This window comes from Adiantum capillus-veneris, chromosome 27, assembly GCF_014529385.1.
Source record: "Adiantum capillus-veneris isolate H3 chromosome 27, ASM1452938v2, whole genome shotgun sequence".
NCBI lineage: Eukaryota > Viridiplantae > Streptophyta > Polypodiopsida > Polypodiales > Pteridaceae > Adiantum > Adiantum capillus-veneris.
This window is the reverse complement of record NC_140957.1, coordinates 84,044,920-84,060,946: the sequence shown is the minus strand read 5'-3', so window position 1 is coordinate 84,060,946 and position 16,027 is coordinate 84,044,920. Positions and strand designations below refer to the sequence as shown.

General features: G+C 43.1%; 1 pseudogene; it reads left to right on the top strand.

Moving 5' to 3' along the window:
• The first annotated feature begins 286 nt into the window (after window positions 1–286).
• On the top strand, window positions 287–2,426 carry LOC147422294 (uncharacterized; annotated as a pseudogene).
• Window positions 2,427–16,027: the final 13,601 nt, after the last annotated feature.

Sequence of the window (16,027 nt, the reverse complement as noted above, 5' to 3'; positions counted from 1 at the left end):
TCTACCTACCTCATTTAATGAGGGCCCTACCGAGCTACCACCTTCCAAAGTCGCCTCTAAGGTAGCGGTGACTAAAAGTCAAAACACGGGAAGCAACATTGCATCCACCTCACGGCAACCCTCTAGTACACCAAGTTTGGACGGGGTATTTCTCAATGAAAATTGGGAGTATGACCTACACACGGAGACTTTGACCGACCTATACATGGGCTACACATACCATGTGGGTTGGTTAGAAGTTGTACAATCCACATCTAGTGCTACTAGTCTAGAGGAACAACAACACATGATCTGCAATGTCATCCATAGGATTATCCAGTCCGAGATGCAAAATCGAGGAATAAACATACCTTCGATGGGTCCTATGCAATTTTTAGACACGGGCAAAGGGAAACAACCCACTCTATCACAAATGGAGACTCCCCCAATGAGTCCCATCGATCCCCCATATGTTGTTTCGCCAGGGGTCTCAATGCAATCTGAGCCCACAAGTGATAGCTTTACTTTTCCAAGTCTAGCTCATCTTTCCCTTGATGACACCACGGCTACCATGCCTACCCCAATGATGGGCATGCCAAGAAACACACCATGGACCTCGTTTGTTAGTAAAGCACCGCTACATGGTAGCTCAATGCCTGCAATAGTACCTACAAGTGCGTACCAATCGTATGCACCTATGGGTCCACGTACTCATGTAGTCCCTACCCCTCCCATTGTTTCAACTACCTATGCCCCACAACCACAACACCCAAGTTCTTATTTCCATGGGACTATACCGGCTAGCATTAGCATGTCACATCCGACGTCTGCTATGCCTAGGGCCACACATATGAACTTTGGACCACCACATGGCACAACATCGTACCCAACGTGGAACCCAAGGGCTTCCTATGCGCCAAGCCCAATGCCAATACCTAATCCACATTTAGTCTCTCGAGCGTCTTCACCCACGGTCCCTGCTCACTTAGTTGACTTGGCAACATTTGCTCAAGCTATTGGTCGATCTATTGCTGAGAATATGCGTAACACGCCTGATAGAGAGCCTAGAAGTAGGGCAGTTCAAATAGCCAAGCTCACACAAAAATTTCGTGGAGACGGGGATGTGAGAAAGCATATCGAAGTGTTTGAACAAATATGCGATTCTCTAGGAGAACACAATGACCTACATAAAAGCAATGCTTTAAGCCTAACCTTAAGTGGAAAGGCTGGGGATTGGTATAGAACCCTAAGGGTGGAAGAAAAAACGATTTACCCTACTCTTAGGAGACTGTTCTTAAAAGAATACATACGAGAGGGAGTACTTTGGGGTGTAGCCTCTCAGCTCCAGAAAGCCCAACGAGAGGAAGGAGAGTCGGTGAGAGACTTTATAAGTCGCTTGAAGCATTTGAATTCTCGTTGTAATCCAAATGAGCGCTTCAACAATAACCAATTGCTTGATAGATTCATTAGGGGGTTATGACATGAGGATATCTACAATGGCCTAGTCATTAGAGGTATCACCACTTGGGAAGCAGTCACCACCAATGCGATCCAATTGGAGGATAATTTAATGATTCAAGGAGAAAGAGTGTCTGTTGAGTCTAAATCTATTAGCTCACAAGCATCGGGGCATCAGCCAGTGACCCTAAAGCCTATTGCTAAGGAGCCAAAGATATCTGAGATGACTTTAGCAGATCTCACGAAGGCTATTCAAGAGAGTCTTACAGACAATCGTGCTCCGCAAAACAATCATATGTATCCAAGAAGGGAGCAGCAATGGTGCTCAGTATGCTATGGACCGCATAGTACCAGTGAATGCCCTACTTTTAGAGTAAAATTCAATGGGAACTGCAATGCATGTGGGAGGTATGGTCATCAAGCTAAGGATTGCATAGTATTTAAGCGTGCCATGGCCAATAGACCAACCTTAGCATGGACAGACACACCTCGAGTGCCTGCCTTGATGCCGGCCCCACCTCTTGAACAAACAGCACAACACATGGTCCCTAGGGCCCAAAATGTTGTTCAAACAACACCGTTACCACCTCTAGTGCTAGGACCGCAACCACCACATCCGAGAATCACTTCTGTGAATCAAGTGGGTTGTGAGTCATCTATTTCTTGTTTGGAAGGCTATGAGGAAGATATAGATCCTACTATCGCCTATGGGATGGATGTGCTTGAAGAAAGTCCACAATACTACATGGAGGACTATTGGGGACAAGTCAAACCTGTATATCAAGTAGCTGCTCTTGCGGAAAGAGGCCAAAATATCAATTACACCGCTAAGAGACCACCTCTTCAATGCTATGAGTGTGGAGGTCCACATCGTGTAGCCGAGTGTCCTATTAGGCTACAAAAGAACGCCACACTAATGCAAACCAATCAAGCGAGCACGTTTACAATGCCGATACTCATGCGTAATCGATGTGGCATAGATCATTTGATTGCCCAATGTCCAAATAATCCAAATGCACCGAAGATCACGCCATTAAACTTGATTGAAGTTATCGAGGAGCCATCACCAAGTACACCCGTGGTACCAGTAAACGTACTCACACGATCGATGCTCCAAAAACAAAATTATATTCTTGAGGAAAGAGACACGGCATCAATTGCCCAATCTCAGAAAAAGAAGAAAACACGAAGAAAGAGATCGCAAAAAGCAGCGAAGTCAGACCCCAATTCAAAGACCAACATAGGGACTGGTGATGACCCTGTATATATGAACGACGCTGAAGAAGATTCTGATTCAGGTGAAACCATGGAGACCAAAACGACCACTAACATAGAAACCAACAAGGAATATCTTCATGAGCCACAATGGCCAGGATTGAAAAAGAAGATAGGAACTTACCCAAACCCTACAGAGGAGATTGAGCGAGTCAAGCATTTAAGGAGTTTGGTAGAAGATACCCAAACGGATCTAGAACCAGCACCTAGGAAGATCCAGATTACAGACACCGTGTTCCCTACGCAACAACAACCTCACCAAGTCCATAGACCCTTGGACATACCTAGTGTCATCCAAGAAGAAAGTGACTTAAAGTCATGGGAAAGTGGGCGTACTCACTTCTTGATGGAACGAATGTTTACAGAGGGACTACCTGATCCTATCGAAGAAATGGAGATCCCATCTTCCCCACGTCAAGGGACTCAAGGCCAAAAGGTGCCGTTAAACATTGCCAAATTGATGGATTTCATGTCTTCAGAAGTTAGAACCACCATCATGTCCAAACTATATAAAGACCCCGAGCTAGTCTCAGCCCTTCGAGCCTTCCTCAATGGAGAACTGAAGTTTGGGCTACCACAATTTGCACAGATGGATGGAGCTGGGGAGATGCCAATAGAGGAGGAATACATAGATCCACAACCGAACCTAGATGAGCACCTTGTTATAGAAATACTTGTTAACAAGTTGGGACAATACTTTGAGGGTGATGAATCTAATGCGACTATACCAATCACTACTAAGGGATTAACTGTGAAGGGAATCCTTGATGGTGGCACTGGGGTTAGCATTGTGACTAAAAATTGTTGGGAAACTATGGGAAGACCTCACCTTGCGACCACAACCATAGTAGTGAAGATGGCCAATGGGTCTATTGTTAAACCTATTGGGATGCTAGAAGATCTCAAGATCAAGGTCTTTGGACATAAAATAAGGATTACCTTTATTGTTATGGATTTCTCCAAACACACTATGGCATCGGAGATGATCTTAGGACGTCCTTTCATGAGGGAAGCAAAAATGGTGCATGACTGGTCTAAAAACCATGTCTACTTGCACTTCCAAGATTCTGTCATTCGAGTGGATCTTGTGACGGGTCGAGCACATCCTCTAGGAAACAGGTTTATAATCGATCATAGATCTGACACCACAGTTCACTCGGCCCCATTGCAGTATTGTTACACGTGTAAAGCGAACACTGATGTTGGGGAAGATTCTCCTTATATGGATGTACTACCTGGGATGACTGAGTCGGACAATGTGGATTGGGTCCACCTAGCAGCAACCATAGACACTTGGGTAAATAGGGGGACGACCTGGGTAACACCTGAGGGGGATGAAATGCCCGTACCCTTAAATATGTTACAAGCAATGCATATAGCTTCTTACAAGACTCATCCTAATGTAACAAAGAAAACATACAAGTGGGTCCCTAAAGCTTCTTTAGCGACCATGGCTAGTGCTAAAAAACAAAAGCCTGGTAAGAAACGTCCCACTCTCTCCAAGAAAAGAAAGAAAACATGGCGTTGGATTCCTAAACGACTATTGGAAGCCCAAGGCTACTATCAAGGAAATGATCAAATTTGGGTGTCAAAACGTAGATTGTGTTCTTACCTGTCACCTGACCCATGCGAGCCCTATCCCGTAGCTCCAAAACAAATTGACAATTGCGGAAAGAAAAAAATCATAGAATGCTACACACCCGCTCAAGAGCTAGTTTGGGTACCGAAGAAAGAACGATTTGTTCCACCTAGCTCAAGAAGGGGGGAGTCCCATGAAGCTTCTAGCTCCTCATATAATGCATCCATAGAGGTAAAATCTTATCCATAGCCTCCACCTACAATAGTGGACCTCCATAAAGTTACACAAGAATTTCAAGAATCACCTGATGAACCACTTCAAGTTCGATCCTGGGAGAGTACCTTACCACCCTTGCAACTCGATGAGGCACCTAAGGTAATAGAAAACTACTGGCAAAAATCCTCACCTATTATCGACTGGAACAATTGGTTTCAAAGGGTGACGAGCACATTTCAAACGATATGATCTACCCAAGGAAGGGGGGAATGTTTGTTGACAGTCATCATTCACTCACTCCCCTCTCAACCTTGTTTCCCTGATCTCTCAATCACCAATCTTAGGGAATGTATATATATAAATCCTTATCCTCACAAAAGAAATAAAAAAATAAAGATCAAGAGCAATAAGCAAATGAGTATGCACAATAAAAGTCAAAACATTTGACCTAGACCTACACATTCACATCCGGTACATTGAAACAAAAACCTATGTCATAAAATACCTTTGATCCTCATCACTTGAGTGATGGAGGGTAGGTAAGATTAGTACGACAGGAGTGTTTCTGTTTTAGAGTTGAGTGATTAGCAAAGTTCCTTTTTCCAACTGATGTGCCTCCTAGAGGTATTCTTTGTGTTTCCTAGTGTGTACAGGAACGTGTTGTTGTGGTTAGGATTTGGACCTTCATGGAATCTTTATCTCGACTCTCTCTTCAAATCAAGCGTGACCATCGACACAAACAGGTGTTTCTTGTCCATTAGCATTGCCCCTTATCTTTTTTGCATCTATAATTGTCTTCTTTGATTGTGATTGGTAGCATAATATCCAGCACATTTGCTTAGTAACAAACATTTAATTCAATGTAATTTTTTGTCATAATCACTTGTCTACGTTAAAAAATTAATCAGTCCGACTAAGCTAGTTTGACCAAGCTAGGTGTTAGAGATCTTCTCTTAATACCATGGGGAATGCCTTCCTAATAATTAATGGTTACTTAGGTTCTTAATCCGATTTAGGTAGCATTGTGTGAAATGTACTAGGGCTTTCTAGTGGGCTTGACCCTATTGACCTTTAGCTTAAGTACTATAAAGGGAGTTTACTAGTGTGATGAGCCTGGGGAGGTGTATCAGTGTTATATGACCCCCCAAAGTTACAAAATTAAAATGATGAAAATGAACAAACAAAAAATCAAAGTGCCACAATGTAAAATCTTAAGCTGGAAGAGAAATCTCAGCTTGATTGGGTACTTCACTCACATGTATCGCCTATGGTACTAGAGCCCTAGAGGTTCCCAGTGTGGGCGCTCTTCCTTGAAAAGCAAAAAACCTCAAGGCATACGAAATAAGCACACACATCAAAATGAAATCACTCTGAAAAGACTTTGGGGGGTCAAAGAAAAGGTAATCAGTCAGGCGATGATTTCATGAGAGATTCTTTTATCGTAGCTTTAACTACAAGGTCTTCTAGGTATAGCCTCTAGTGAGCCCTCGAACATGAAATACTTGGCTCTCGCGATTAAACAACTTAATTGACCAGAGAAAATTAAGAAGCTTACCCATGGTATTAATAGTCGATCTCTAGTGCCTTTCGACCATTAAATTAGCGAGCCCATACTTGTTTAATTTTTTTACCTTTACATATATTTATGCATTTGATTATATTGCAAATTAATGTTTATTGCTGACAAATTGTTTAAAATTCTGTTACCAATCAATTTGTCTGCCTAAAACTGCATATGCTTTGTAATCGCTTATGAGAACCCAATTACTGTGCCAATGTTGTTTGATTTTGCAGTGACTGAAGAAGGCTAAGGACATTCATCTCAATTGCTCTTCCACCTCGACGAACGAGCTTCAACTCAATAGCTTCCGAGGACGGAATCTACATCAGGAAGGGGGGCATGTTAACCCTCACAGCTCACGGACACCCTATCACCTACGAGACGAACGTTGTAACCTACGGCGGACATTGTATTATTTATTTGGTAGAGTCAGGTACCGGGCTTGTCGGTCCAATAGGAAAAGGGTAAGAGTGATCGCCGATGAGAGGCGCACTCTAACTGGAACATTCAAGGAATTAGTTGGCTAAGCATGGGCGCCCAAGTGTGAATGGGGCGAGCTCATATAAAAGTCAACTAAACCTAAAATTCACTCATTTCTCATTTGTGCAATTGAAGAGTGCTCTTGCTCCATCTCCATCTTCTTCTTCTTCATCTCCTTGTGTGTGTGTGTGAGAGAGTGAGAGAGGGAGAGAGAGGAAGTGTGTGTGCGATCCAGCATTACGAAGGCACGACGGCGATGAAGCGGTTGAGCGCGGCGTAGCGGCGACTCCTTCTTCTTCGCGGCGAGGAATCCTCCACGAAGCAAGCGTAGAGCGGTGAGTGACACACCATCGCCTTCTTTGAGCTTACTAGTTTAGGCTTGTTGTGATATTGGTTAAGCTAGCAGACTGGCCATAGTAGGGATCCAAAGGAGGGAAAATAGGGATCCAAAGGGGGGGCCATCTGCAAAAGAGCCATGTGCAACAATGGGCTAAAAAGACCCTAAGGTTCAGCCCATTAAGACTTCCAAAATGCTAAGGTTCCAAAATTCAAAGGTTGTGTCCAAAGGGTTAAAGCTTAGGATAAATTGGGTGGTTTGTGTACTCTCCAAAGTCAACACACATCCCTACACATGAGGGGGCGAGCCCTAAAGGTATGGGGATGAGAGAGAAAGACTAAAAAACTTACACACACACACACAAGCTCCCATTTGAACACAAAGGGCATAAAGGACACATGTCAGATGCCTAAGCTAGTTGCTCCCAAAGTGTGCTCAATTCTTATTGGATGACCCTTGAAGTGGACCAATGAGAATTAGGCTAGAGTAAATCTAGTCTAATTAATTTTAAAACACTTAATAAAAAGAACCAATGAAAATTAAGTCTCCTGGATGATTATTGGACAGCCTGTGAAGGAGTCCAATAGGAATTGAGCAACCCAATGGGCTACTTAATTCCTATTGGCCAGAATGGGGAAAGGTCCAATGGGGATTTAATTCATTTAAATCAATTAAGTTTAATTGATAAAGCTCTCTCAAAAAGGGAAAGAGGGACACATGTCAGAAGGCTCTTCAATTTACCCCTATTTTCCTATTGGCTAAGCTTGGCACTGTCCAATGGGGAGCCTGCAAGAGCAAATAGCAAGAGGGCTCGCCCAAGAGAGAGAGGGGGCTGATTTTTGCAAGGCATTATCACACACACAATCACACAATCTCATGTGTGAAGAAAGAGAAGACTATCTCTTCCCAAGCTTTAATGGAGAGCTCATCACCTACTCCAAGCTTGTAAGATAAAGGCCTACATCGACACACTCTTGGCATGTGGATGCAAATCCAACCAAGAGCCAAGCTTCAATGCATGCTCATCTCCTCTACCATGCTAATTACTAATCTAAGCTATGCTAATATGAGTGATTATGTGAGGAGATGTACATCTTTCTCGTAAGATACTCCTTCTTCCTCTCAATCTACTCTCATACCCTGCTAGCTCTCACCATCTTAGAAGGTGTGTGAGGTCTTGGGTCTGAGACCGGGGATAATTGATGTTGTGTTTGCTAAGTGTTTTGCTTAGTGCATGAAGCTTTCATCTTCATTGCACTAGCTAGTCTTGAAGGAACACAAAGAATTGTATTGTACAATGTCTCTCTTGATGGGAGAAACCATAATACAAAGCCTTTTGGAGCGGGGACCGGCTCCATGCAAATCCGGTCCTCAATTGTTGTCAATAGCTTAATTTCTCTCTCTTTTGAAAGTATTGTTCATGCTATCTAACTAGGTGTTATGCTTTTTGTTGCTCTCTCCACCCAAGCACTCTTGTAATTCTCATTAGGAATCTATTCTAATGAAATGCCCACTATGTTCATGTTGGAATTAGGGTTGCAGAGAAACACACACACAACTTGGAGAAGACGAAGGAAGCTCAAGGCACACAATAGAGAGTGTGTTACTTAGTGTGCAATGGAAAGATAGATAGCCCTAGAGTGATGCGCGTATATACAATGCACGGGGGAAAAAACCTCCTAAAGAGGGAAAAAATGCCCCGGCGGTCCTAGTGTGTTCACACACATCACTACCACATGTATATGGTAACAAATCCCCCCTGGAGTGATGCGGTGAACGAGAGCTGGCACATGAGTAAAGGGAAGTGCCATGCCCTGAGGACAGGATCAGTCACAAAGGGGAGTAAGCCCAAAGCTTTGCGGAAAGCTTCAACCTTCTCACGAGACAATGCCTTTGTGAAAAGATCTGCAAGGTTGTCCTGTGTTGGCACATAAGCCAAGTTGATCTCTCCTGCTGAGAGCCTCTCCCTGACATAGTGGTAATACACCTCAATGTGCTTTGTGCGAGCATGAAAAATTGGGTTCCTCGCAACTGCCAATGCGCTCTCACTGTCAGTGTAGATAGTGTTGGCAGTGTCCTCTCCAACACCCAAATCATCCATAAGGCATCTGAGCCATACACACTCAACCGTAGCTATGAAGACTGCCCTGTACTCAGCCTCACAACTCGAAGTGGGGACAGTAGGTTGCTTCTTGCTCAACCATGATATACATGAACTACCAAGCATGAAACAAAAACCACTTGTGGACACTCGCGTGTCAAAACAACCAGCCCAATCTGAGTCCGAAAAAGCATGTAAGTCTGGCGGCAATGATCCCTCTTGGGATAAAACAAGCCAAGATGTAAAGTGCCACTAAGGTAGCGGAAAATCCTCTTGACAGCCTGCCAATGCTTAGACCCTGGGCTATGCATAAATCTGCTGACTTGTGAGACTGCAAATTGAATATCCGGCCTCGTGTTGCATACATAAATGAGGCAGCCAACAGCAATTTGGTAAAGAGTGACATTAGCAGGATCACCAACATCATGTAGACTCAACTTCAAACCTGTTTCCATGGGAGTGGAAATAGGTTTGCAATCCTCAAGTTCAAACTTACATAACAATGTCTCTATGTAACTTTTCTGACACAAGGCAATACCACCATCACACTACTTAAACTATATAGCCAAATAATGATGGAACAACCCCAAATCTTTCATCTTGACAGTAGCATTCGAATCAGCCTTAAATTCAGCAATATGTCTCTCATTTGGTCCAGTGATCAGCAAATCATCAACATAAATAACCACAATGAGAAGTACATCACCCTCACGCTTTACATACAATGTGCTTTCTGTTGGACTATTACGAAAGCCTTGTTTGACCAAATGAGTGTCAGCTTTCTCATACCAAGCACGAGGAGATTGCTTCAACCCATGCAAAGCCTTGTTACATTTGCACACTTTGTCCTCTTGTCCTTTTATGACAAAACAGCGAGGCTGCGTTACATAAACTTCCTCAAATATGTCACCATTCAAGAAAGCAGTAACAATGTTTGATTGATGTACATCCCAACCAAAATGAGCTGCCAATGCACATAGAAAATGCACAGTATTCATACGACAAGTGGGAGCAAAAGTCTCTTCATAATCTATGCCTTTTTGCTGCGCATAACCCTTTGCAACAAGTCGAGCCTTATGGTGATCGATCTCACCATCCGGCTTGCGTTTCAACTTGTAAACCCACTTCGTACCAATGGCCTTTTTGCCAGGAGGCAAATCACATAAAGTCCATGTGTGTTTTTCTATAAGTGCATCATATTCTGATTGCATGGCAGCCATCCAATTTTCTGAATTCTGTGCTTCATCAAAAGATAGAGGCTCTTCAACATCATGTAAACTAGACACAGCCAAAGCATAACAATCTGATGTATAAGATGCATGGCGAGAGCTTGAACGAGTACGACTAGACAAAGGTGCATCCAATTTACTGTCACGCAAAGTGTGCACCAGCCATTTTGGCATACCTCTAGCCTGCTCATTTTCAGCCCTTTCCTCATCAAGTACATCATGTACATCTGCATCAGTAATAGGCTGATCTAAAACATTTTCAGAAACCCCCATAGGCTGTACATTTGCCTCATTGGAACTTACATTCGTATTTCCACCACTGAAAAGAGGCAACAAAGTGTCATAAATGTCCTGTGAGCTTACATTACTGTCTCTAGTACATGACAGCAAGGGCTGAACAGAATCTTCCACAAACACTACATCCCGTGAAACAAGAATACGTTTTGTTTGCGGATGATACAACCTGTAACCTTTGCTTTCAGCACTATAACCAACAAAAATACATTTGACAGCCTTATCATCCAATTTTCTGTGCTGCACTTGTGGCACCAAAGCATATGCCAAACAGCCAAAAACACGCATGTGCTCAATAGAAGGTTTTCTATCATGCCATGCTTCATATGGAGTAATAGACTGCAAAGCTTTTGTAGGACTCCTGTTAAGTACATAAGTGGCACACATAATGGCCTCAAGCCAAAAAGAATGCGACAAAGCTTGACTTTTGACCACATATCGTGCCATTTTCGTCAGTGACCTGTTTTTCCTCTCAGCAACACCATTTTGTTGAGGTGTATAAGGCACTGTACATTGGTGTTTTATCCCACGACTAGCCAGAAATGCATTAAATTCATGAGACATATACTCCCCCCCTCGATCGGAACGGAGGGTGCCCATAGTACATTTCGAGACATTTTTAGCCATAGCCAGAAATTGTTTGAAGCACATAAAAACTTCGAACTTCGATTTAAGCGGAAATACCCATGCATTCCTGGAGTAATCATCAATAAAAGTCATGAAGTAAAGGTAATTGCCAGAGGACGGAGTTTGCATGGGCCCACAAACATCACAATGAACAAGCTGCAACATGCATGTGGCCCGAACTGAACCATCCTTTGGAAACTTCAAACGCTGCATCTTACCCAAAATACAGCCTTCACAAACATGTTTGACAGGTGCTTCAAGAGGCGGCAAAGAAGCAACCATATCAGATTTCTGCAAACGCAACAAACTGACAAAATTCAGATGACCAAAACGTGCATGCCAAAGTTTTGCATCTGAAATAGCCCTTAATCTGCAACAACATTTGCAAAATTTTGTCCACACTTGTCATACAAAGCTAGCTTATACATCCCACGGCACAAAAGGCCAGATGCAACAATTTCATCCTCAAAACTGAGATCATGAACTGTACATCTGTCATCCACAAATTTGACTACCAGTCCAAGTCTAGCAAGTGCGGATACAGACAAGAGATTCTTCTTGATCCCAGGTACATAAAGTGCATCAACAAGTGTGAAGGAACTGCCATTAGCAGCTGTAAGCACAATCTTTCCAACTCCCTGAACTGGATAAGAGGCGTTGTTGGCACAAGTGACTGAATTCCCATGAGGGACAGACTCGAGAGAGGTAAACAATTCACGATGTGAGGTAATGTGCTTTGTAGCACCACTGTCAATTTACCACACATGTGAATCTGTAGCAACTGACAAGCATGCATCATGGACATTAGGATTGTAAGTGCACTCTGCGCAACATCAACATTACAGTCTCCTTTCACAGAAGACTCAACAATGGCTGCATTTGTAGTGGAACCAGAATTTGCAGTGGAACCACCCTCTTTCTTCTTAGCCTCTTTGGCCTTCAACTTAGGACACGACTTGATCAAGTGATCATTGGCTTTACAATAATGGCAACGCATCTTCTTTTTGCCCTTATCACCAGAATTGCCAGACGAAGTGCTGCCAGCAGAAGCATTATGCCACTCGCAGCAGAACCATAACAAGTGGCTGCATTACTGTTACCACCCTTTCTTTGAGAAGCAGTAAAAGCCTCTTCAACTACACGCTACCTAGTCCTGTTTTTTCTGGAAAGTGACTCTTGCAACAGCAATGTGCATAATGTATCAAACTTGACAACTTCAGGATTTCCTTGGGTCATAAGTCTCCAAGTACTAGCAAAAGTGTGTTAGGAATTTGGTAAGGCATCAAGAACAGTCTCCACAAGGGAACTATCTGAAATGACTTCACCTGCAGAAATAAGCTGCTCATTGATATCCTTAACACTAGCAAGGAAAGTGTCCATATCATCTTCCTCATGCATAATCTTCGACTCCAGCTCTTTACGCAGCAAAGCAATTTTAGCCTCATTGCGGCTTGCATAAAGACCTGCTAAAATATCCCAAGCCTGTTTTGCAGATTTTGCTGAACGGATGTGAGGAACAATGGTGCGCTTCACAGACAACGCAATCAATGCATGAGCATGCGCATCCTTAACATCCCAACGAGCTTGTTCTACCGTAGGCAAAACAACTCTAACAGCTGCAATCCTTGTAGCAAGACCTGCAACATCCTCAACATCGCCTACATCCTCAGAACCAGCACGTACATCAATGCCCTGCACAATGTTCCAGAGACCCTTTGACACAAGAACATGTTGCATCATATAAGCCCACATAGGGTAGTTGTCCCCATCCAACCTGTCCTCAGCAGCAAACATCTTGAACACATCTGTGTTGTTGTTTTCAGCCATGGTAAATGCTGCACCTGATGTGAAAACTGCCCGAGAATAGGAGAAACGGAGCGGGAGCAACCTGTGCTATAAAGCACAAACCGTAGAAGACTATAAGGCACCTGTTATGCACAAAATGGCACTGACAAAAATTCTGCACAAAATGACGAAATAGCCTGTGCAGTACTGCCTGTAGTGGAAACGGAGGCCGAAATGAGCCCAAATCAAATTTTGAGCAGACCTAGCTCTTCGAGCTATCTCAAAGTTTTTGTCGACCTGCGAACGCTCGCCAAAGCTCACTGAAATCGGAGAAAGTGAGCAGGCGTGTGCTGGAGCAGCTGGCGACTAAGCCCGGGAGGACGTGACCTGCTCTGATACCAATTGTTGGAATTAGGGTTGCGGAGAAACACACACAGCTTGGAGAAGACGAAGGAAGCTCAAGGCACACAATAGAGAGTGTGTTACTTAGTGTGCAATGGAAAGATAGATAGCCCTAGAGTGATGGGCGTATATACAATGCACGGGGGAAAAAACCTCCTAAAGAGGGAAAAAATTCGCCGGTGGTCCTAGTGTGTTCACACACATCACTACCACATGTATATGGTAACAGTTCATGCTAATTTCCGCTACACACAAGTTTTTAGGCCATTAAATGTTACACAAATCTTGCCAATGAGCTTGAAAAAAGAAAAAAAACCTATAGTGATAGGCTGAGAATAAGCAACTGAGCCTAAATGCCCTCAACCCAATGTATAATATCCCTACCACCTCCATTGCGTACCCCAACACCATTTCGAGGTATGATGATGTTGCCATTAGAAAGAGCGTGACTATCATAAAACAAGTGAATGCACCACAAGCTTATGCTCAAGGATGTCACCCACATGTCAAGGTTATCCTCATATCAGGCTTTAAACATTACTTGTATTCATGCATTAAAGCATCAAAATACATCCATACATATATTGATGTGTAGGCAATCAACATTACCAATACTATTCTGGTTAATCCAAACACACTGATGTTTCATGTGCCATGGAAAGTATTTTCATTTTGAATTTAATGCAACTAGACATGTCTAAGATAATAGACATGTTAATAGACCAAGTGCGATTGTGCGTCAGATAGCTCAGAATTGTCCCTCCCTAGTGGATCATAAGGGCTCCCGGTGCTCCAAAATTGCATGTCAAAAAGTAGCAATGCATGTGAATGAACACAAAGGAGAATGCTCAGCTGGCCACTATGATATTTGTAGCACTCCCTCATTCTTTTCCCATATGTGGGTGCAATCACAATTTGTAGCTTTGTATTGCTCTCTTCCACACAACTTGCATTACTTTCCTACCATGGAAGTGGTGTAAAAGAAACCCTCCACAATTGTTCCACTACATTCTTCAATCTTGGAAGAGCACAAGGTTTTTTGTCAGGGCCTATCCAAGCTTTGATAAATATTTATTTGAAAATCCATATGTTGGATTCAAATCTAGACCTAGAAATCTCCTTGGGGAGAATTGCAAGATACTAGTAATATGAACCTTAAGATCTCATTTGTTTTGAAGTTTTGCAAAAAACTTTTGCTTTTTTGCATCTTCCAAGAATATCTTTATGGCACGAGTTGGTAAAGGGTACGAATATCTATTACTATATACATGTGGTAGTGATGTGTGTGAACACACTTAGGACCACCGGGGCATTTTTTTCCCTCTTTAGGAGGTTTTTCCCCCCGTGCCTTGTCTATACCCCCATCATTCTATGGCTATCTATCTTTCCATTGTACACTAAGTAAAACACTCTTTGTTGTGTGCCTTAAACTTCCTTCATCTTCTCCAAGCTTTGTGTGTTTTCCTGCAACCGTAATTCCAACAATTGGTATCAGGCCAAGTTACGTCCTCCCAGGCTTAGTTTCTAGCAGCTCCAAGACATGCCTGCTCACTTTCTTTGATTTCTGTGAACTTTGCTCAAAATTTTGATTTGGGCTCATTTTGGCCTCCATTTCCACTACAAGCAATACTGCACATGCTATTTTGTCATTTTGTGCATAATTTTTGTCAATGCCATTTTTTGCATAACAGGGACCTTACAGTCTTCTACAGTTTGTGCTATATATCACATGTTGTTCCTCCTTCATTTATCCTCTTTTCTGGTAGTTTTCACATCAAGTGTAGCATTTACCATGGCTGACAACAACACAACTGTGTTCAAGATGTTTGTTGCTGCTAAGGACAGATTGGATGGGGACAATTACCTTGTGTGGGCTTACATGATGCAACATGCTCTTGTGTAAAAGGGTGTGTATAGGGAGCTGCTCACTCTTTGAGTCTCCCCATCCATATCTGTGTGTCGTGTGTCTCCTTCTCTCTCTCACTCTTCGTCTCTGGTGCTCTCCGATCCCCTTCAATTGGTATCAGAGCGACATGTGTGAGAGTGTAGATGGACGGCTTCGCGATGAACTCGTCGGCTATGGTGGAGAGGTCACAGATCTGAGCAAAGAAATAGAGGAGGCTTGTGGGCAGCCATACAGAAGCTTGCAGAAGAGCTCTCAGGAGCTTCCTAGTGCTCACAGATCAGTCCACAGTTCCTCTACAGATCAGCCCACTGTGTATAACATCTTTCCTCTTCTCGGCAAGCTTTGCAACGGCTACATCGGCGACAGGTTGGAGCTTGGAGCTTCCATAGACATGGAAGCATTGTGAGATTGATACATTCAGCTCACGCATCGAGGTGAGAAGTGAGTTTGAGCCTTTCTATGAACTCAAAGAAGCACAGAAGAAAGTCGTTCAGTTTTTGGCAGTTTGACAACAGTCTACTGTTTTGCTCATAACTTGAGCTAAAAAGCTCCGATTCCAAAACTTTTTGGTTCAAAATGGAGCTGGCTTCAAGCTCTACGACTTTGTAGAAGGAATTTTTTTCTGATTCAGAGTGCAGGTGGGTCTGAAATTAAAAACACGGAGACTATTTTTCAGGACAGTTTTGGGCTCTGTTGTTTTCTTTGCTGCAGACAGCTTACCGGTGCACACTGCAGGTAGCAGGCACATTTGCAGGTGTTACAAGATCGGGTTTGACTCCCTAGTACAGGTTGAGTTTA